At 41.9% G+C, this 22030-nt stretch overlaps 1 long non-coding RNA gene and 1 other non-coding gene across 2 annotated transcripts; one reads left to right on the top strand and one right to left on the bottom strand.

Moving 5' to 3' along the window:
* Window positions 1-8240: 8240 nt before the first annotated feature.
* On the bottom strand, window positions 8241-19754 carry LOC141585447 (uncharacterized). Its single transcript, XR_012518922.1, has 5 exons — window positions 19589-19754; window positions 18238-18334; window positions 17722-17818; window positions 13995-14063; window positions 8241-8519 (listed from the first exon to the last, which is right to left on the bottom strand). It is a non-coding gene; the product is annotated as an uncharacterized LOC141585447 (long non-coding RNA).
* A 1716-nt stretch (window positions 19755-21470) lies between these two features.
* Window positions 21471-21574, top strand: LOC120367667 (small nucleolar RNA U13). The gene has a single exon (XR_005581990.1). It is a non-coding gene; the product is annotated as a small nucleolar RNA U13 (small nucleolar RNA).
* Window positions 21575-22030: the final 456 nt, after the last annotated feature.

Here is a 22030-nt window from a genome sequence, read left to right as displayed (position 1 = left end):
TGTGGGCCCTTCCTGGCTTGGTGGATGCAGTGATGAACAAGAAAGCTAAAAGAGCTGCCTTCATGGAACTTACTTTCCAGTGGAGGAAGCAAGCAAATTCTTGCTGTAAAAAAAAAACATAAAAGGCCGAGTGCAGTGGCTCACAGCTGTAATCACAGCACTTTGGGAGGCCAAGCGGGGGCAGATCATCTGAGGTCAGGAGTTCGAGACCAGCCTGGCCAAAATAGTGAAACCCTATCTCTACTAAAAATACAAAAATTAGCCAGGTGTGGTGGCACATGCCTGTAATCCCAGCTACTTGGAAGACTGAGGCAGAAGAATGGCTTGAACTCGAGAGGCAGAAGTTGCAGTGAGCCGAGATTGGGCCACTGCACTGCCTGAGTGACAGAGCAAGACTTTATCTCAAAAAAAAAAAAAAAAGGAAAAGAAAAGAAAAATAGAATTAAAAAAGGATAATGAGAAAAAGCAATGTGGGAGAAGGGAACAGTGCTACAGTCAAGAGAGAACATGAGAGGAGGTACAGTGAACAGGGGCATGAAGATCTGGGGAGAGAGCATTCCTGAAAAAGGAACAACGTAGTCAAAGCCCTGAAGCAAAACGAATTTGCCAAGTTCAAACAACAGAAAGTCATCAGCAGGAGGAGGCAGGGAGAAGGGTAGGAAACGAGATGAAAAAAAAAAAATTCTACGCCCTCCAACCATGAATAGACCCCTTCTTGGCCAAGGAGACCTCAGAAAAGAAACTTGAAAACTGAATTCGTGGCCACAGAAGGATGGGAGGTCAGATACACCTCATTATGCCCCCCCCTCCCTTTTTCGGTTTATACACAACAACTGACCAGCATTAGTGTTAAAATAGGGATCATAAGACCATAAAAATGCTCTCCATGACAGTAAGATACCAAATTATAAATAGGAACCAAGGCCACGCCAGACAATCGTTAAGTCACACACCCCTACACTTTGAGAATAAACTATGTTTGAACTGCCGCAGGGTTTTTTTCTCCTCTCTCTCTCTCTCTCTCTGTCTCTCTCTCTGTCTCTCTCTCTCTCTCTCTCTCTCTCTCTCTCTCTCTCCAGCTGGAGGAGGCAAGATGAAGGGTAGGAAACAGGGTTAGAGAGTAAAGCATCCATAGACCTTGCAGTTCTCTGGAACCCATAATACAGAACTTGGGTTTGACTTTAGATAGTCTAGGAAATCTTTAGCACAGTGGCCCCCCAACCTTTTTGGCACCAGGGACCAGTTTCGTCAAAGACAAATTTTCCACAGATCAGGAATGGGGTGGGAGATGGTTTGGGGATGATTCAAACACATTACATTTATTGTGCACTTTATTTCTATTATTATTACATTGTAATATGTAAGAAAATAATCATACAACTCACCATAATGTAGAATCCGCGGGAGCCCTGAGCTTGTTTTCCTGCAACTAGACGGTCCCATCTGTGGAGGATGGGAGACAGTAACAGATCATCAGGCATGAGATTTTCATAAGGAGCATATAACCTAGATCCCTCGCATGCACAGTTCACAATAGGATTTGTGCTTCTGTGAGAATCTAGCACTGCTGCTGATCTGATGCAGTCTGTGGTCTGGCTTTGGGGACTGGGAACCCCTGCTTTATAGGGTTTTGAGCAAAAGAGTGACGTGGTCTGACTTACATTTTCAAACAGTCACTTAAGTTTATATATAAAACTAGACCACAAAAAGGCAAAAGCAGAAGCAGCAGCTCTACCAGAAGTTGCAGTCGCTCAGGATATGATTCCAACTCAGACTGAAACAGTAGCACTAGAAAAAGTGAAAAGTAGTCATACTCAGGGTATATTTTCAAGACAGAACCAAAAATACTTGCTGAACAATTGAAGATGAGCCATGAAGGAAAAACAGAAATTAAGGACAATGCCTTTTTCTATCTCAGGTTCAACCACATTTCTTTCTTTTTTTTCTTTTTTTTTTTTTTTTTTTTTTTGAGACAGAGTCTCACTCTGTTGCCAAGGCTGGAGTGCAGTAACACAATGTTGGTTCACTGTAACCTCCAGCTCCTGGGCTCCAGTGATTCCCTGCCTCAGCTTCCTGTGTAACTGAGACTACAGGCGCATGCCTGGCTAAATTTTGTTGTTTTTTGTAGAGATGAGGTTTCACCATGTTACCCAGGTTGGTCTCAAACTCCTAAGCTTGAACAATCTGCCTGCCTTGGCCTCCCAAAGTGCTGGCATTGCAGGTATGAGCCATTGCACCTGACCTCAACCATATCTCTTAACTTGCTCCAAACTCTGGCACACTACTCAGAATTCTAAGAGCATATTTGGTCCTCTGACCGTTACTACTTAGAATTTTGGAAAGACCCTTCCATGCTAACACATCCAGCATAGATACAGATATAGATATAGATATGTATATACATATCTATACATACGTATGCACATCCAGCATAGATATGTATATATGTATATATCATATATATCTCCATAGATATATGTATATACACATACATATATCTAGATATACATGTACATATCTAGATATACATATATAGATACATATCTATATAGATATATTTATATATACATAAATGTATATAGATATATATATCTATATCTAGATATAGAGACATATTTATATATACATATATATATATACATATATATGCTGGATGTGTTAGTATAGAAGAGTCCTTCCTAAATTATGAGTAGTATAATTTAGGAGATTGTGATATATATATACATATATATATATATGTATATATATATATATCCGAGGAAGCTAAAAACTCCAGGAAAGTATTATTTTTGGAACTGGAAATATTATAAAAGAGCTACTTGTTGAAAGGAGGGTGGTGAGTGGATTTCACTTTCCTATGCCAAAATGGATTTGGATTCAGAGACTCTGGGCCTGATGTCGTTTAGATGTTTGTCCCCTCCAAATCTCGTGGTGAAATGTAATCCCCAGTGTCGGAGGTGGGGTCTGGTGGGAGGAATTTGGATCATGAGGACGGATCCCTCATGAACAGCTTGGTGCTATCCTAAGAGCAATGTGTTAACGGGAGCGGGTTGTTGAAAGGGCCTAGCACCTCCCCTTCTCCCTCTTGCACTCTCCCTCTCACGTAACTCACCTGCTTCTCCACTTCATCTTCTGCTGTGGGTAAAAGCTTCCTGCACTCTCAGCAGAAGCCGAGCGGATGCCAACACTATGCTTCCTGTACAGCCTCCAGAACCGTGAGTCAGTTAAACCTCTTTTCCTTATAAACTACCTATCTCGGGTATTCCTTTAGAGCAGTGCAAAACTAACACAGACCCTTCTTCGCATTGAATATTGATGAGCTCCTAATCCCCCTCTCTGCTCCTGCCCACGTTGCTGTCCATCTCCCGGAGAACCTCTGCCAACTTGGATCAGAAACCTGGCTTCCTAAACAGAAACCATATCAGCTCTAACGGAGGCAGAGAAGCCAACTAAACCCACAGGGGCCACCTTCAGTTCATTGTCACTCAGCCACACTCTGCCCTAAAGTTTCAGAACACCTAAAGGTCATTGATTTGTCTAGGGGGAAGTAACAGGGAACAGCTGGCTTCCTCTGGTGCACGGTACACACGAAACAAGGCTTGGCTGTGAAATATAACCAGCACCCGAGACCTCTTTAACAAAAAGGAGAGGACCTACGAAGATTAAAGAACAAGAGCTATGAAGTGATCACAAAACATAAAATTAGCCAGGCCTGGTGGCACTCACCTGTTGTGCTAGCGTTTTGGGAGGACAAGACAGGAGGATCACTTGAGCCCAGGAGTTTTCAGACCAGCCTGGGCAACATAGTGAGACACCGTCTTTACAAAGACATAGAAAAATTAGCTGGGCATGGTGGCGTATGCGTGTAGTCGCAGCTACTCGGGAAGCTGAGGCAGGAGAATCACTTGAGTCCAGGAGGTTGAGGCTGCAGCGAGCTATGACTGTGCCACTGCAGTCCAGCCTGGGTAATACAGTGAGACCCTGTCTCTTCAAAAAAAATTTTAAATCCAAATGTCAAAAATTCGAAGACGTAATTGTTTTCATTTTATTTATTTTGAGACAGAGTCTTGCTCTGTCTCACCACCCAGGCTGGAATGCAGTAGTGTGATCTCCGCTCATTGCAATCTCTGCCTCCCAGGTTCAAGCAATTCCCCTACCTCAGCCTCCCTAGTAGCTGCGCTTACGGGCACCTGCCACCATGCCTAGCTAATTTTTGTATTTTTAGTAGAGACAGGGTTTCACCTGTTAGCCAAGCTGGTCTCGAAATCCTTGCCTCAAGCAATCCACTCGCCTCAGCCTCCCAAAGTGCTGAGGTAACAGGTGTGAGCCACCACACCTGGCCCATAAGCATTTTTAGAATTCAACAATTATTCTCCCAAAAGTGAATGTGAGGTGGCATAAGTCCGTGGGGGCAGCAGATTAATGAGCACCTATGAACTTGGAATAGCAAAAACTTGATAACATTCTTATAGATTTCTACCTGTTTTTAAAAAAATATTTGTCAACTATAATTAGGGATCAGGGATGTGTCAAGGCAGAAAAAGTGTTTTACTACGTTGGGCATTGATTTATGACACAGGTATCTCATTTGAGATGTAGCGATCATTCATGCTTCCTGAAACGTAAGTCATCAGAGAAAATATTACAAAATGGAAAAGAAACAACTTTTTTTAAAAAATGAAATATTGCAGTCTTGTAGCTCTTTATGGTCGAGAAGGGTTCAAGGCCACCAGCTTTGACATTTATAACCCCGATACTTTTTATTTATATGACAAAATAGAAGTTGTTCCCGTCCAGAACAATTTTCTTTTCACCTGCACAAGATTAGCATGCAGTCATTCTTTCACAGGTGTTTCATATCAAATCAATTCACAATAGCTCAGTCTCAATCATGGAAGGGATAACAGCATGGTTAGCAGTTTGGAGCTGTAGCTGGAAATATTTTTAAAGACTACAAAGAATTTAACAACTGAATTTTACGATGTTGCATCCTCATATTTTGTCATTCTGGTGCTGTTACCTACTTTATTTTATTCCTTTTTTTTTTTTTTTTTTTTTTTTTTTTGAGACAGGGTGTTGCTCTGTCACCCAGGCTAACGTGCAGTGGCACAATCTCAGCCCACGGTACCCTCCTCCTCCCAGGTTCAAGCAATTCTCATGTCTCAGCCTTCTGAGTTGCTGGGATTACAGGTACGCACCACCATGCCTGGCCAATTTTTTGTATTTTTAGTAGAGACGGAGTTTTGCCATGTTGGCCAGACTGGTTTCAAATTCCTGACCTCAGGTGATCTGCCTGCCTTGGCCTCCCGAAGTGCTAGAATTACAGGTGTGAGCCACTGTGCCAGACCACTGACCTACTTTAAAAAAACAAAATCTTTCAAGATTCATCCATGGCCTATCAAATTAAACATAAATTTAAATCTGATATAATTTAGGCCACAAAATGAACCCCAAACTCTTTCCAGTCTCATAAACACTGAGCCTCCTACTGAACTCCTCTAACAACTACAATTGCTGACATTTTTCAGGCCTTTACTGTAAGTCAGGAACAGTTCCAACGGTTTCACATCTTCAGTATGTTAGTTCTCATAACTACCCAGTAAGATAGGTACTATTATTATTCCCTCTTTATAGAGAAAGGACCAAGGCATCAACTGACCCAAGGTCGCAGAGTGGAATTCAGTGGAGTTGGGATTTAAACCCAGGCAGCCTGACACCTAAGCCCAAATGCTTGATCTTGATCACTTACATTCCTTGAACTTGAGTGTTTTATGATCCTTTCTACTCTGTATCTTTGTTTTTGTTTTTGTTTTTGAGACGGAGTTTCGCTCTTGTTACCCAGGCTGGAGTGCAATGGCGCGATCTTGGCTCACCACAACCTCCGCCTCCTGGGTTCAGACAATTCTCCTGCCTCAGCCTCCTGAGTAGCTGGGATTACAGGCACGCGCCACCGTGCCCAGCTAATTGTTTGTATTTTTAGTAGAGACGGGGTTTCACCATGTTGACCAGGATGGTCTTGATCTCTTGACCTCGTGATCCACCCGCCTCGGCCTCCCAAAGTGCTGGGATTACAGGCTTGACCCACCGCGCCCGGCTCTACTCTGTATCTTAAATAACCCCTCCATAAAAAATCTGTTGTCAAAATCCTGTCAAGGTCTGTTTCAAATATGGCATCTTTCCTTTTTTTTTTTTTTTTTTTTTTTTTTTGAGACAGAGTCTCACTCTGTTGCCCAGCCTGGAGTGCAGTGGAACAATCTTGGCTCATTGCAACCTCCACTCCCAGGTTTAAGCGATTCGTCTGCCTCAGTCTTCAAAGTAGCTGGGATTACAGGTTCAAGCCACCACATCCAGCTAATTTTTGTATTTTTAGTAAAGATTAGGGATGAGTTTTCTCAATGTTGGCCAGGCTGGTCTCGAACTCCTGACCTCAGGTGATCCACCCGCCTGAGCCTCCCAAAGTGCTGGGATAAAAGGCATGAGCCACTGTGTCCAGTCCAACCTTCTTAATTTTAAAGGAAAACATCATAGTCACTTTCATGAAATGCAAAGCTAGATTCTGTCTCTGAGCTCTTAGGAAAAAGTACATACTATTTTAGACATTCACCTGGACATTGTTACATGATAGTTGTCAATCCATACAATTACCTGTTTCCCTGAAATGACTGACTTTAGAAAATGTGGGAACACTTCCTTGACTTTCTCCCAACTGTTGTTGAGGTTGACATAACACAAGACCAGGCCACCTGATACCACACCTGAAAGAGAGAATCTATTTTTGCTTTGCACCCCAGGTAAATCAGACCAGAAAAAGGAAGAAAGCATTTATTATGTGAACACATTTGTGAAGAGCTCTGAGTGTTCCAGGAACTCTCGTAGCTGCTGCATGGGATTCAGAGATGAAGACACTTAATCTGTGTGCTCAAAGGTTTACAGACCACTGAAGGGTCTAAGGCAAGAAACCCAATAACAAATTAAGGTAGAATAGAACATCAGGAAGATAGGGTCAGGTGCAGTGCCTTATACTTGTAATCTCAGCACTTAGGTAGGCCAAAGTGGGCAGATCACCTGAGGTCAGGAGTTTGAGACTAGCCCGGCCAACGTAGTGAAACCCTGTCTCTACTAAAAATACAAAAATTAGCCAGACATAGTGGCATACACCTATAGTCCCAGCTACTCGGGAGGCTGAGGCAGGAGAATTGCTTGAACCTAGGAGGCAGAGGTTGCAGTGAGCTGAGATTGCACCACTGCACTGCAGCCTGGGTGACAGAGCAAGACCCTGTCTCAAAAACAACAACAGAAAGGACATAGTGAAACACTGTCTCTACTAAAAGAAAAAAAAAAAATACAAAAATTAGCCAGGTGTTGTGGTTCATGCCCATAGTCCCAGCTACTGGGGATGCTGAGGCGGGAGAGTCTCTTGAACCCAGGAGGCAGAGGTTGCAGTGTGCTGAGATTGTGCCATTGCATTCCAGCCTAGGCAACAAGAGCAAAACTCTGTCTCAAAAAATTAAAAAAATAAAAATAAAAAAGCTTGAGGGGAGAGGAGGAAAAGAAGAAACAGTTCTTTTCTTGCAGTATACCCCCGAAAAGCCTGTATAACTCAGTGGCAGGTGTCTGACTAGCTACTTTTCGAGTTGTCTCTGACGTTGGTTTGGAAGGTTCAAGTTAAAAAAAAAAAAAAACCCAGATGCTCTGGTTACCTTGACAACAGAGGAAACTCAGGGCTACAGCATGTTTGACTCAAAATCCCCTCTCAAGGGCTTTGCAGATTGAGTATCATTTTATAAAAACAACATACCTGAAACACTTGTTTCTGGGATAAATTAAAACTGTACTAGAAAGGGTTTTCAAGATAAATAGATCTTTTGTTTCATAGATATAGCTACACAGCTTTAATAATTCTGATATGCCAAGTCTCCTATCTTGAATGGCCTGGGCTGGTTATCTCTACTGCCCAAAGCCCCTGAATAATAGTCCCCAGTCTGTTCCAGCTTGTCCTGGTGAGGTGACAAACATAGTGCATTTTACTTTAAAAGAAAAAAAAAATGTGAAGATGAGCTTTGGCCTGATGTTTAGATGCTGAATATTTTACTCTTCATTAAACATAAAAATGCCAAGAAATAGTCATTTGAAGAGCTCAAATTATTTTTGGGGGGATCAAGGGAAACAGACATGCTGCCGTTCCCTTGAAATGCTGCCCACTCTGCAGCCCCACATCCCACTTCTCACTCATGCCTTGATCTTTTCCAGTCCTGTCAGGCTCATTGAGAGGACTTACCTGCAAGACCCCCAAACCCAGAATTTTTGGAGTGCTGCTCCCCTAAAGGCCCTGGGAGGTCTCTTCTTTTGTCCCTTTTTTCCACCTGCTGAGTCCCCCTCCCAAGTGCCAGGACCTCTGGCTCCTTGACCCTTCTCCCTTGGTACTGCCAGTGGAAACGTGGTCTTCGCCAGCCTCGTCAAAACTCGGAACAGATTTTCTTGTTAAAAAATGCAGTAGGTGGTAGTGAATAGCTGTATTCCTGTTGGTACAATCAAATAGAAAGTAAAAGAGAATTTTGTAAACAAGCCTAACAATCGGTGCGTGGTTGGTATCACTCTTTCCAGCAGGAATGTTTTCTAAGTCCAAACCAGCTAACTTACTAATGAAACTCTTGGAATCTAAAATGTTCACAAACTGGATTCTGCCTATGTTTCTAGCTTTTCAGTGTCTTTTACACACTGGAAATCCCTTTGTTAGTTTAGGATTGTAGATTCATTGCATGTAAGTACAGTCTGAGGAAAATCTATCACTTGGTTCATTTTTTCAAAACGCCATGATGTGACCAGTCTCGGTGGCTCACACCTATAATGCCAGCATTTTGGGAGGCTGAGGGAGGCAGATCACCTGAGGTCAGGAGTTTAAGACTAGCCTGGCCAACATGGTGAAACCCCGTCTCTACTAAAAATACAAAAATCAGCTTGGTGTGGTGGCACGCACCTGTAATCCCAGCTACTTGGGAGGCAGAGGCAGGAGAATTGCTTGAACCTACAATTGTGCCACTGCATTGTGGCCTGGGTGACAGAGAGAGACTCTATCTCAAAACAGTTTAAAAAGCCATGATGTTAGATGTGTGAAATATAAAATCAATACTTAATATTGTTACAAATTCTTGATTTTGGTTTTTAATGTTTTTATAGTTCTAACAAATGATGTTACAAGTTCAGAATATAAAATAACACACCATCTTTTTGTTTTTTTCTGGGTTAGGATAAGTAAAATCATAAGTTTAGAAGAAAACAGTTATAATATAATTATATCTCCTGGGAAAAAGGGAGGAGGAAAACTCATTTTCAGAACAGAACAGGAAAAAAAGTAAAACCACAAAAAACAGTGTAAACTGTCTACAACTTTTGGCATATTGAGCATTTTCTGCTGCGCCCCATTTTTGGGGCTTTCACTATCCTATTTCCTGTTTCTTCTGTTACTTTATTTTTATCAGCTTCACAGATTTGTGAAGAGAGAAGTTCTTCCCAGACTGAAATATGTTTCACTACACTTTCACGTGTTTATTTCTTGGCGTACATTCAAGCTTATGTCCTGATTTTAGGTTCGTGATCTATCTCTCGAACATGGAATGAACTCCTTTTTCAGAGTCTAGAAGCTAGAAAACCCTGATGCCAGCAAAAAAAAAAAAATCAATCCAAAGGTACAAGCCAGTCTGAGCCAGGCCATCAGGCCACCGGGCCGCCTGGAGGATGAACGTATTCGGCCCCCTGGGTTGCATTCCCATTCCCAGGCGGCACATCTGAAGCTGTTCTGCTTCCTTCAGCTTTCGGAAACATCTCTCCTACCTCGAGCATCCCCCTAGAGGGATGATATATTTTGAATGAATGAAGTCAACACAACAGTAACACAATACCATGGCTGACATTTTTGGCTTCGTGCTAGAAAAATCTTCTTAGTATGTACTCTTCCGGTATGTTCTGTTCGTGCTTCATTATCATGTTCACAAGAAGTCATTTGCTAGAGGCTGGGAAAGAAGGAAAGGCATGCAAGATTGTTCTCCACATCTGGAGAGCCAGATCCTAGGTAAGGAGATTCCAATGAATCAAGGGAAACCAGGCCACCACCCATGCATCTGAGTTCAGCGTGGTCAGCAGGGTGGTGACGATGCTATCAGCATTAAAGAGGAATTCAAAGATACTAAGCTGCTGACACTTTGTAAAGTCAACCAGTTCTTTATAAGCCTGGGATTCCATTTCTGTCTTTGTACATCTTAGTCCTTCAATGGACCCACAGCTCATCTAAGAAATGCTCTGTAGGCCAGGAGCAGTGGCTCACACCTGTAAACCTAGCATTTTGGGAGGCCGAGGCAGGTGGATCTCTTGAGCCCAGGAGTTCAAGACCAGCCAGGGCAGCATGGTGAAACCCCATCTCTGCACAAAATATAAAACTTAGCTGGGTGTGGTGGCACACACCTGTGGTCCCAGCTACGTGGGAAGCTAAAATAGGAGAATCACTTGAGCCTGGGAGACAGAAGTTGCAATAAGCCAAGATCACGCCACCATTGTGCTCCAGCCTGGGTGATAGAGCAAAACCCTGTCTCAAAAGGGGAAAAAAAAAAAAAAAAAGAACTGTTCTGCAAAGAAACTATGGTACATATACACCATGGAATGCTATGCAGCCATAAAAAGAATGAGATCATTTGCTTTGCAGCAACATGGAAGGAGCTAGAGGGCTTTATCCTACGTGAACTAAAGCAGGAACAGAAAACCAAACACTGCAACTTCTCACGTATAATGGAAGCTAAACATCGAGTATACGTGGACACGAAGAAGGGAGCAACAGATCCCGGAGCCTGCTTGAGGGTGGAGGGTGAGGACTGAAAAACTACCCATCACGTACCATGCTTATGACCTGAATGACAAAGTAATCTGCACCCCAAACCTCCATGACACACAATTGCCTATATAACAAACCTGCACATGCACCCCAACCCTAAAAGAAAAGATTTTTTTTTTTAAAGTCATGCCTGGCTAATTTTTGTATTTTTAGTTAGCTGTGATCATGCTACTGCACTCCAGCCTGGGCAACACAGCAAGACCCTTTCTCAAAAAATAAAAATATAAAGTCATCATTTATAAAGATCCACATCCTGAAAGAAAACATCTGGGAAGAAGGAGAAAACACTCAACCCAAGAGAGCAGAAATCTTAAACACCTGTAGAAACAGTGAATTTGGCCCATGCTTCTGAGAAATGTCAGAGAATTTCTCAGTTCAGACAAGGTGCATGTTAAGCTGTGGTAGGATTTATTCTGTTTTGAATATCATACTCAATACATTATATAAGCTTAATGGTAAATTTTTTTAATCAAATTAACTATTTGACTATGAAAGTCTGCCCCAGTAGGGAAGTAGGGATTTATCCTTGCATTTATTCATATTTTCTGTTCTTGAAATAGGTTCTGTTTGGGTTTTTGTTGTTGTTTTTCACGGAGTCTGGCTGTGTCACCCAGGCTGGAGTGCAGTGGCATGATCTCGGCTCACTGCAGCTTCTGCCTTCCGGGTTCAAGCAATTCTCTCCTGCCTCAATGTCCCAGGTAGCTGGGATTACAGGCACCCACCACCATGCCCAGCTAATTTTTTATATTTTTATTAGAGACGGGGTTTTGCCATGTTGGCCAGGGTGGTCTGGAACTCCTGACCTCAGGTGATCCACCCGCCTGAGCCTCTCTAAGTGCTGGGATTACAGGGTTGAGCCACTGTACTCATTCCTTGAAATAGGTTCTATGCTGAAGTTCATTCTTTTCGTAAACGGGCCATCCTGATCAGGGAAAAAATAACCAGATTTCCAAGTAGTAAAAACAAAAACCGGTTCTGAAATTGATGGTACATCCTTTATGCTCCCTACAAAATCATAATCAACATGTCACCATAAATCAAGACACCAGTAATAATTGACAACAAAACTCTTCACACTTCCCTAGAAAGTATCTTACTTTTTTATATATTTTTTACCTCTGTGTTCCCACACAGAGCTACATTCGCTTCATCAGAACCACTTGGTAGTGAACAGGAAGAGGGTGCTGTGTGACGTTGATGCAGTTCCAGGCTTTTAATAATTTTGACCACAAACTCCTCTAGAGCAGGCACTGTGTCTTGTCTATGAGTCTGTAACACCTCGCACCATGCCAGGTGTTTAAAAAATATTTGTTCTACCAAGTGCTGTCAAGAATTTGAAGCAACTTAAACTTCACTAGTGGAAGTGTAAAATGGTATAGCCCCTCTGGGCAGTTCTAATAATATTTAACATACACTCGCCATATAACCTAGTAATCCCACTGTTGGGTACTAACCTTAGAAAAGGAAAATGTTATGTCATACAAAAACCAGGACATGAATGTTTTCAGCAATTCTATTCAGATTTGCCAAAAACGGGAAACAACTCAAATGTTCTTCAACATTTGAGTAATTGATTTTTTTTTTAATTGAGCCAGGCACAGTGGCTCATGCCTGTAATTCTAGCAATTTGGGAGTCCAATGTGAGAGGATCACTTGAGGCCAGGAGTTTGAGACCAGCCTGCCTAGTGCTTTGGGAGGCCAAGGCAGGAGGATCACTTGAGCCAGGAGTTTTTTTAAAGACCCGGTTGCTACAAAAAAATTTTTTAAATTATCAGGAATGGTGGTGTATGCCTGTAGCTCCAGCTGCTGTGGAGGCTGAGGCAGGAGGATTGCTTGTGCCCAGGAGTTTTGAGGTTGCAGTGAGCCATGATCACACCACTGTACATCAGGCTGGGCAACAGAGTGAGACTCTGTCTCAAATAATAAAAAAAATAATTGGTATATCCATACTGATATACTTTGGTTCTGTGTCCCCACCCAAATTCTCATGTCAAATTGTAATTACCAGCGTTGGGGGAAGAACATGGCAGAAGGTAATTGAATCATGAGTGTGGCTTTCCCCCTTGCTGTTCTTGTGATAGTGAGTTTTCATGAGATCTGGCTGTTTCAAAGTGTGTAGCACCTCCCCCTTTAGGAGGTGATTTGATCATGGAGTGGGTTTCTCCCTTACTGTTCTCGTGATAGTGAGTGAGTTCTCATGATATTTGGCAGTTTAAAAATGTGTAGCACCTCCCCCTTCACTTTCTCTCTCCCCTGCCCCACCATGTGAAGAAGGTGTTTGCTTCCCATTCACCCTTCCTCCATGATTGTACATTTCCTGAGGCCTCCCCAGCCATGCTCCCTGTACAGCCTACAAAACTGTGAGTCAGTGAAACCTCTTTCCTTCATAAATTGCCCAGTCTCAGACAGTTCTTTATAGCAGTGTGGAAATGGACTAATACATGTACGATGGAATAGTATTCAGCAACAAAATGGAACAGACTAATGATACAACAGCTTGGATGAATCTCAGGCATTACGCTAAGTGAAAGAAGCAGTCTCAAAAGAGTATTTACTGCATGATTCTTTTCACTTGACATTATTTAGAAGACAAAACTATAATGATGAAAACCAGATCAGTAGCTGCCTGGAGTTGGAGTTGGGGGAGTAAAGAAAATTCAGATCACAGGAGTAGGGCAGTTCCAAGATTGGTGTAGGGACCCCTTAACTATGGCCAGAGACGTGGGGTCTTTCTAATTTTCACCTCATCCTCAGCAAGTGGCTTGTCTGCTTCATCCTATACTGAAACTCTTTTCCCATTAAGCAATGATTCCCCGATTTCCTTCCCCAAGTCCCTGGAAACTACTGTTATACCTCCTGTCTACATGAATTTACCTATTCTAGGTACCTCATATAAGCGAAATCATGCAGAGTGTGGTGCCGTGACACAGAGGAGATGGCTTCGCTTCAGAACCTAATACTTTCTGAAAAAGTGCTGACAAACCCTCCCAATCAGAAAAAGGTTAACTTCCTAGCTATATCTCTAGATGACATTATAATCTATAAAAAGTTAGAAGAGATAAATGCTGAAAAAGAAAAAAAGAATAAAAGAACCATAGTAAAAAGGATTCACCTTCAAGACAGAGATCCAATCCTCATGGACGTCGCCATCAGAGAGGATGCTCAAGATTCAGAAGCAACTCTGTGGAAATAAATTACGATTTTTTAAAAAAAAAACTTCCCAAGAACCTTCTGGATTCAAGTCTGGACAACACCCTTTAAATGGGCAGCCTTTAATTCATCGGGATCTCATTCCATTGCCCAGACTGGAATGCAGTGGTGCAATCATGGCTTACTGCCCCCTTGACATCCTGGGCTCAAGCAATCCTCCCACCTCAGCCTCCCAAGTAGCTGGGACTACAGGCACATTCCACCATGCTTTCCTGTAGGAATGAGGTCTCACTTTGTTGCCCGGGCTAGGAAAACATCCTTTTATTGCTCATACTTTTGAAACTTTTGAGACTATCATTATAGCTGAACTCACTAGATAAAAAAAATTACCCTGCAATAAAGACATGTATTTAAAAAATAAGAGGAATCATGCAGTATTTGTCGCTTTGTGTCTGGCTTATTTCAATAAGCATAATATCCCCAGGATTCACCCATCTTGTAGCATGTGTCAGACTTTCCATTACTTCTTAAGGCTGAATAATGTTCCATTGTATGTATAGATCACATTTTGTTTATCCATTCGTCTATCAGTGGATGCTCATATTGTTTTCACCTTTTGGTTATTGTGAATAATGCTGCTGTGAACATGAGGTTACGATTATCTGTTTGAGTCCCTGCCTTCAGTATTTTTGTGTATGTACCCAAAAGTAGAGTTGTTGAATCCTATGGTAATTCTAAATAGAATCTTTGTTGTTTTCTGGTTTTTCTTGACAGTAGACATCCCAATGGGTGTGAAGTGATGTCTCATTGTGGTTTTGATTTGCATTTCCCTAATGATTAATGACATTGAGCATTATTTCATGTGCTTATTGACCATTTGTAGATCTTCTTTAGAGAAACATCTTTTGGAGTCCTTTGCTCATTTTGGGGTATTTCTGTTTTTGTTTTGAGAGACAGGGTCTCACTCTATGAACCGAGGCTGGAGTACAGTGGTATGACCATAGCTCACTCCAGCCCCAAACTCCTGATCTCAAACGATCCTGCCATCTGAGCCTCCCAAAGCACTTGAATTACAGGCGTGAGCACCATACCCAGCCCCATTTCTGAACTAGGCTGTTTGATATTTTTTGTTGTTGAATCTTAGGAGTTATTGATATATCCTGAATATTAATCCTTTATGAGATATGTGATTTGCAAGTATTTTCTTCCACTTGACTCACAGAGTGGGAAAAGATATTTGCAGATCTGCTAATAGTGTCCTTTGATGCACAAAAGTTTCTAATTTTGATGAAATTCAATTTGTCTATTTTTCTTTTTTTTGTACTCTAGGTTCTGGGGTACATGTGCAGATCATGCAGGACTGCTGCATAGGTACATACATAGCAATGTGGTTTGCTGTCTCCTTCCCCCGTCACCTCTATTTTTCTTTTGTTGCCTGTGCTGTGGGTGTTACAGCCAAAAAATCATGACCCAATCCAGTGTCATGAAGCTTTTCCCTACAAGAGTTTTTTGGTTTTAGCTCTCACATTTAGGTATTTAATCCATTTTGAGTTAATTTCTATTATCATGTTAGATAAGGTAAAGATCCTATTTTAATATTTTATTTAAATTTTATTTATTATCCTATTTGGAATAATGATTCCAATATTACATTTCTCTTTAAAAAGCTCTTTAAGTTGGGAAAATACATTAATAGAAATAAATAAATAAATAAATAGCCTTTAAAATGTTTCCTGGCTGGGCAATGTGGCTCACACCTATAATCCCAGCAGTTTGGGAGGCTGAAGTGGGTGGATCACCTGAGGTCAGGAGTTCGAGACCAGCCTGGCCAACATGGTGAAACCCCATCTCCACTAAAAATACAAAAATTGGCCAAGTGTGGTGGTGCAAGCCGGTAATCCCAGCTACCTGGGAGGCTGAGGTCCGGGAATCATTGAACCTGGGAGGCAGAGGTTGCAATAAGCCAAGATCTCACCAGTGCACTCCAGCCTGGGTGACAGAGCAAGACTCCGTCTCAGAAAAAAAGAAAAAATCTTATTTCACAATGAATCTCTGTGATGATTACCACTGGGTGTCAACTTGGTTGGATTGAAGGATGCAAAGTTTTGATACTGGGTGTTTCTAAGAGGGTTTGCCAAAGGAGATTAACATTTGAGTCTGTGGACTGAGAAAGGCAGGCCCACCCTTCATCTGGGGGGGCACCGTCTAATCAGCTGCCAGCTCTGCCAGGATACAAACAGACAGAAAAACGTAAAAAAGGCTAAACTGGCCTAGACTCCCAGCCTACATCTTGCTCCCGGGCTGGATGCTTCCTGCCCTGGAACATAAGCCTCTAAATTCTTCGGCTTTGGGACTCGGACTAGCTTCCTTGCTCCTCAGCTTGCAGACAGCCTATTGTGGGACCTTGTGATCGTGTAAGTTAATACTACCTGATAAACCTCCCTTTATACATATACATACATACATACATACTATTAGAACTGTCTTCCTAGAGAACCCTGACTAATACAATTTCTGTTTCCTCTATAAATACCTTTTATGACAGAGCCTTTCATATCCAGTATTTTTTAAACCTTTAAAAAATCTGGCCGGGCTAGGTGGCTCACGCCTGTAATCCCAGCACTTTGGGAGGCCGAGGCAGGTGGGTCACCTGAGGTCAGGAGTTTGAGACCAGCCTGGCCAACATGGTGAAACCCTGTCTCTACTAAAAATACAAGAAATTAGCCGAGTGTGGCAGCAGGTGCCTGTGAGGCAGGAGAATTGCTTGAACCCGGGAGGCAGAGGTTGCAGTGAGCCGAGATCACGCTATTGCACTCCAGCCTGGGCCACAAGAACGAGACTCCATTTCAAACAAACAAACAAAAAAAATCTTTTGGCAATATGGTTTGTTTCTTTTTACTAAGTAATGGAGTCCTTGTAATTTTTTTTGTCTTTTTCTTCTTTTCTGGGTGAGAAGAAACTCAGAACTAAGAAGAAATACTTTCTGACGAATTGCAATTATTCCTCTTAAACCTGGTATTTAGTATAATCATTTTCTCATCTTCCTTCTCCCTTCTACACTACCCAAAATTGTATTATTTTTGCTGTGATATTTTACCTTGATTGTAGTGATCTGGTAGTAGCTGTTTGTTTTATTTCCTTTTGGAATAGGAGCTAGCCAGATACACAGTGATGTGACCATTTTAACCTTACATTGGTAAGATAGAAATAAAAAACATAGCTTGTTTATTTTCTGGAAAAGTTTAATCTTTCCCATGAACCCTCATCCATCTTGGTAGCTGTGGCCAGGTCGGGGTAGGGCTATTGGAACTTGCCATTTAATGGTATCACAGGCTCATCAGGCTGTAATAGTCTATTTCAGGTAGTTAAATCTGTTTCAGATGAATGTTCAGTATTTAATATTAATATTTTCTCAGCCTTTGTAGCAGTTTGGATAGTGTTCTCCCTAAATCCCACCCGGAACCTGTGAATGTAACCTCATTAGCAAATCCGGTCTTTGCAGCTGTCTCTTCTCCAGGAGACCTTATTATAGACTAAATGTTTGTATCTCTCTTCTCCCAGTTCCCAAAAAATGTGTGCTAAATCCTAATACCAGTGTAATGGCATTTGGAAGTGGGGCTTTTGGGAGGCTCCACTCTCATGAATGGGATTAACACCCCTGTAAAAAAGGCCCCAGAAAAACTCCTTACCCCTTTTGCCATATGAGGACACAAAGAAAAGATAGCCATCCCTGAACCAGGAAGGAATCTGTCAGTGTCTTGAACTTGGACTTCTCAACATGAAGACCTGTGGGGAATAAATTTCTGTTGTTTGTAGCCATTTATGGTATTTGGACATCACAGCCCAAACGGACTAAAACAGACTTCAAAATGGAGAGCGAGATATAGCCTTCTCAGCTTTCTGCTTCCCTCTCTTCCCACCTAAAACCAGCCCCACCTCCCAGGATGCCAGTCCAAGGAGGGAAGTCAGGCCTCACAGCTTCCCCACCCTCCGCCTCTCTCCATTCGGTGTCCTCAGGACTAAAAGGCATCAACTTCCCCTACTTCCCATGTACATCACAGCCTTGGCTTATAGAAAAGTCTCCAGCTTTTGAAGTATTAAAGGGAGCTTAAGAAACTTAGAAAACACTTCCTCTACTACAAAGTCTGGTTTTCAGTAGTCTTGCTGTGGACTCAGATATCCTATTTTGGATATCAAACACTTACCATTGATTCTTTCTTTTTGCATTTCTGTGTAATAACTCTAATCCTCCCCAAGGCAAGTAAATGCCCCTGGCAGAATAGGTGGAAAATCACACAAGCACTAAAGACAGACAAAAAAAAAAGATGTAGGTAGGGAGGTACGTAGATAGATAGATAGATAGATAGATAGATAGATAGATAGATAGATAGATATTTTATGTTAGCCTTGTTACCAGAAGGCAGAGGAAAAACAAATTCCATGCCCTAATTTTAGGTGAATTAGTTTTGGATCTTGTAATTCATGTTGAGAGTTTTTAAGGAATTGAATTATACAAAAGAAGCAAGCCCATGGATACCACATGTTTAAAATGCACACCCTTAATGGAAAAAAATACATACAAATATACAGAAAAGGGGCCACATCGAAGCACATGTAAGTCGAATGTTTTGCCTGTAAAAATAAGGCAGAGGCCAGGTGTGGAGGCTCATGCCTGTAATCTCAGCACTTTGGAAGGCCTAGGCGGGTGGATCAAGGTCAGGGGTTCAAGACCAGCCTAGCCAACATGACAAAACCCCATCTCTACTAAAAATACCAAAATTAGCTGGGCATGGTGGCAGGCACCTATAATGCCAGCAACTCAGGAGGCTGAGGTGAGAGAATCACTTGAACCCAGGAGGCAGAGGTTGCAGTGAGCTGAGATGGAGCCATTGCATTCCAGCCTGGGCAACAAGAATGGAACTTTGTCTTAAAAAAATAATAAGGCAGAAGCCAGAGACTACTGATTGTGGAGTGTCAAGAAGAAGCAGGGGCCTGAGTCACAAAAAGAAACAGATTTATAGGTACAGAGCACAAGAGAAAAAGATAATCTGGATGCTGCTGACCAAACTTTTGCAAGCCATGGCACATGGAAAAAGAATACGGTCTTGGCATGCTGGGATAAACCAGATGACATTGAGGGTAGGGGCCACTTATAAAGTACTTAGTGGGAAGGAGTCATTACTTTTTAACTTTAATAACTACGATAACAAAAAGAAAATGGCAATTATTAAGGAATATATTAAATATGAATTCACATAAATTTCCAAATAAAATCATTTTGAATATTTTAAATGGAAAAATCGAGCTTACTCACAAGAATATAATCTTTTATACCAAATTATGCTAACAGGGGCCAAAATACCAACTTTTTTTTTTTTTAAGATGGAGTCTCAGCTGGGTGTGATGGCTCACGCCTATAATCCAAGCACTTTGGAGGCCAAGGCAGGCGGATCACCTGAGGTTGGGAGTTCAAAACCAACCTGACCAACATGGTGAAACCCCATCTTTATAAAAAAAACAATAAAGTTAAAGAAAAAAAAAAAGATGGAGTCTCACTCTGTTGCCTTGGCTGGAGTGCAGTGGCTCGATCTTCGGGAACAATCGGGATAGCACGTCTGCCAGGGATCTCTCGACCTGCAAGAGGGTCCCAATACCTGGAAGAGAGAGTGCATGGAAGAAAAGAGAGACAGAAAGCAGGGTCTGGAAGACCGAATAGGCAGCGCCCAAACAGCAAGTTTATTTTCTCAAAGGCCAGGAATAAATACATTTTCTTGGCTCCAGTTTACGTCATTGCAAGAGGAAATGCAAATGTATACCTTACATGGCCTATGCAATAGAGAAGTCAGATACACAATCAGTGGTTGTAAAAGTAATAGAATGTCCTGTGATCATAAAGCTTATTTACATCCAGACATCGTTCCTCATGAGTGCATGAGTCAGCACACCCAGCGCCTTTCTATTTCCCTTTCAAGCTATAGCCTGAGGTATGCTGAAGCCAGTTTATACTGTCCCACAACTGCTGAATGTTAAATTTCCTGGGATGCTGCAAACCAGTTGCTAAACGTAACCATTATTAAAAACTAAATATGTAAACTTAAAATTAAATTATATCAAAAACAAAGATAATAGGCTGAATGAGGTAGCTCAGGCCTGTAATCCCAGCACTTTGGGAGACTAGGATGGGAGGATAGTTTCAGGCCAGGAGTCTGAGACCAACCTAGGCAACATAGTGAGACCCTGTCTCTAAAAATACTTTGAAAATTATCTGGGCACAGTGGCTTGCACCTGTTGTCTTAGCTACTCAAGAGACTGAGACAGAAGGATCCAGGAACTTCTTGAGCCCAGGATTTCTAGGCTGCGGTGAGCTCTGATCATAACGCTGCGCTCCTACCTAGGCAACAGAGCAAGACCTTGTCTAAATAATAATAGTAATGGCTGGGCATGATGGCTCATGCCTATAAGCCCAGCACTTTGGGCGGCCAAGGTGGGCAGATCATGAAGTCAGGAGTTTGAGACTAGCCTGGCCAATATGGTGAAACCCATCTCTATTAGAAATTTAAAAATTAGCCGGGCATGGTGGCACGCACCTGTAGCCCCAGCTACTCAGGAGGCTGAGGCAGGAGAACCACTGGAACTTGGGAGGCAGAGGTTGCAGTAAGCGAAGATCACACCACTGCACTCCAGTCTGGGCAACAGTGCGAGACTCCATCTCAAATAATAATAATAATAGTAATACATACTCAAACTTTTTCTTATTTTTTTCTACTTTTGACTTCTATCTATGCTGTTGAGGTTTTGTACATCTATTGGGTCTATAGGCACAAATACCATGTAACAGTGGGCTACGACCATCTGTCCCCAGTGCCATGCTGGTAGCTTGCAATTGACCATGGTGGGAATATCAGCACTATGAAAATTAACCATCATTGAAAATGGGGCTTTTTTTTTTTTTAGAGTACCAATTGCTAAACATTTATAAGCATACCTCTGCTACTTTCTCACAGCATTATCCATCAAGTGTTTTATATTAAAAATTATATGACTTGGTTCCTGGAATAAACACTAACAAGCAAAGGAATCGGTTTCAATGTGGCTACTGTTGACCATCAAGCATTGTTTTTTATTATTTCTATGAGGCCCTGAGATTTAGAAATACCTATATAAATATCCTCACTCTGCCATTTACAATCCTGTGTCCTTAGTAAACTAGGGGAACTTTTGAGCTGTGTATCTTCTGGGAATCTGGTGAGCTCAACACCTCTGAGCTTAGCCAAGCCACTTCAAGCACAGTGAAGATAATGATAAGAGTCTTCCAGAGATCTCCTGAGGGTTATATTTTAAAATGTATGTGAAGTGCCTGGCGCATAATAGCTAATAAGCACTGGTCATCTCCTCCAGTGCTGTAGAAATTGAAAAATACTAAAAAAGTTTAAGTCTGATTCTTTGGTAGTTCATGAGCATGATGATTGGGTGTTCACACGCTTGTGTGAGATGTGCCACCCCTGAACCTTGTTACGATGCTGGCACATTACCCATCTGACCTGAACTTGGAAAAAATAAAAAATAAAAAGTTTAGAGTTTAAGTCTTGGTCTATTTTCACAAGAGGTGACAATCTGATTGAAGTAAGAAAGCACCAAAATACACACATACACACACACACACACACACACACACACACACGTGCGTGCGCTACATAGATATGTTGCTTTTTAATATCTTTAAGTCTAGATTGCATGCTTTCTTGGTTTGGGTTCTCCTAAAAAACACAGCCTGAGATAAGATCTTGTGCTGTATTTTATTTGGAAGATGATTCCAGGAAACAGGAGTGAAAAAGTAGGGAGACTGAGTGTGAAGGAGGAAATGACAATACAAGAAAACATTGTCAATGTCACATTGGAGTGTGATTGGCCCCATGGAGCTGAGGCTCCATGGGAGGCCCTGATGGCCAAAAACAGTCAGCAGAATTGCGCCCCACGTGTGATGGCTTCAGGGATGGG

The sequence above is a fragment of the Saimiri boliviensis genome, chromosome 8, assembly GCF_048565385.1.
Source record: "Saimiri boliviensis isolate mSaiBol1 chromosome 8, mSaiBol1.pri, whole genome shotgun sequence".
Lineage (NCBI taxonomy): Eukaryota > Metazoa > Chordata > Mammalia > Primates > Cebidae > Saimiri > Saimiri boliviensis.
The sequence above is the reverse complement of the archived record's forward strand: the minus strand, read 5'-3'. Positions and strand labels throughout refer to the sequence as shown.